This window comes from Borostomias antarcticus, assembly GCF_949987555.1.
Source record: "Borostomias antarcticus genome assembly, chromosome: 15".
NCBI lineage: Eukaryota > Metazoa > Chordata > Actinopteri > Stomiiformes > Stomiidae > Borostomias > Borostomias antarcticus.
In genome coordinates this window covers 3005648-3007070 of record NC_140248.1, presented here as the reverse complement: position 1 = coordinate 3007070, position 1423 = coordinate 3005648, and the positions used below count along the sequence as shown (strand labels likewise).

At 48.2% G+C, this 1423-nt stretch overlaps 1 protein-coding gene across 3 annotated transcripts in view; it reads left to right on the top strand.

Annotated features, from left to right (window-relative positions):
* The window catches only part of trim37 (tripartite motif containing 37), a 72865-nt gene extending 71864 nt beyond the window's left edge, over positions 1-1001 (top strand). For 2 of the 3 annotated variants that reach the window (XM_084449319.1, XM_084449318.1), the window contains one exon: positions 1-1001. This exon is cut by the window's left edge and continues 528 nt beyond it. The gene's annotated coding sequence lies outside the window, so the exon portion shown is untranslated. The other variant, XR_014630791.1, reaches the window with a different exon arrangement.
* Positions 1002-1423: the final 422 nt, after the last annotated feature.

Sequence of the window (1423 nt, the reverse complement as noted above, 5' to 3'; positions counted from 1 at the left end):
GTGTGCAGTAGGGGCAGTAATGCACACTCCATTGTGGCGAAGCTGTGGGAACACCTCTTAGCTCTCTGAACAGCTTTGAAAGCTGCTATTCTTGTCAGCAACTCTGCTTCAGTCTGCCACTCTTCAGTCTGCCACTCAGTCTGCCACTCTTCAGTCTGCCACTCAGTCTGCCACTCAGTCTGCCACTCTTCAGTCTGCCACTCAGTCTGGAGGACACAGGGCGCCAGACAGCTTACGGATGAAAAAAAAAGAAAAGGATCCTTGTCAGAGTTTGGCCGTTTTCCCAAATGTGTGTTTGTTCTTTTTTTTCCCCTGGGTGGGGTTGTGCAGTGTACAAGGCGTAGTGTTATTGTAGTCCACGCTAGCTAGCACAGCCTCCTGTAGGTGTGGGTGTAGTTGAGTGATTTAGACGTGCGAGAGCCAGGCAGGTTGTCAAGGGGGTTCATCTTCAGTCATCAGCTTCTAGAAACCAAGCTTATCATGACTGCTGAGCGTCAACAAACTTCCTTGGCCGAGGGTGAAGTATTTATATTACGAGCCCCGTCTTGCACACCAAGGCATTATAGTATCGTTTTTTTTCTTTTGGTGGAAGTGTTTGAGGTTGTAAATAAATCTATGTAGGCTAAGAGCGAGTGTTGCTTTGAGGTGTGTGGATTTATAAAGGTATCTAAAAGAGTTGACTCTCGACGGGGACCACCGTAACACTCCCCAATCTATTCCTGGTCCAGTTGCTATGATGGTGTTTAAATATGGATGATTCTGTGCCGTTCTAGGTCTCATTGTGTTCATTTTCCTTTCTCTTTCAATGTCTTAAATTGCCCGTGTCAGAAATGGGTGACTTGTATCATTGCTCAGTCATTTCTGATGTACAGGTGTGCTGAAATTAGTTTGTTCTAGCCGTTGCCCCCATTTGTCCAACAGAGGACGCCAATCTGCCTTGACAAGTCTGCTCTGTGACTACTTTCATTCTATCTGTTTCTACCGTGGAGTCATGTGGCCGTTCTGGTCTCTCTACCTGGTTCAGAGTCATGTGGGTTCTGGTCTCTCTACCTGGTTCAGAGTCATGCGGGTTCTGGTCTCTACCTGGTTCAGAGTCATGTGGCCGTTCTGGTCTCTCTACCTGGTTCAGAGTCATGCAGGTTCTGGTCTCTACCTGGTTCAGAGTCATGTGGGTTCTGGTCTCTCTACCTGGTTCAGAGTCATGTGGGTTCTGGTCTCTCTACCTGGTTCAGAGTCATGTGGGTTCTGGTCTCTCTACCTGGTTCAGAGTCAGGTGGGTTCTGGTCTCTACCTGGTTCTGAGTCATGTGGGTTCTGGTCTCTCTACCTGGTTCAGAGTCATGCAGGTTCTGGTCTCTACCTGGTTCAGAGTCATGTGGGTTCTGGTCTCTACCTGGTTCAGAGTCATGCAGGTTCTGGTCTCT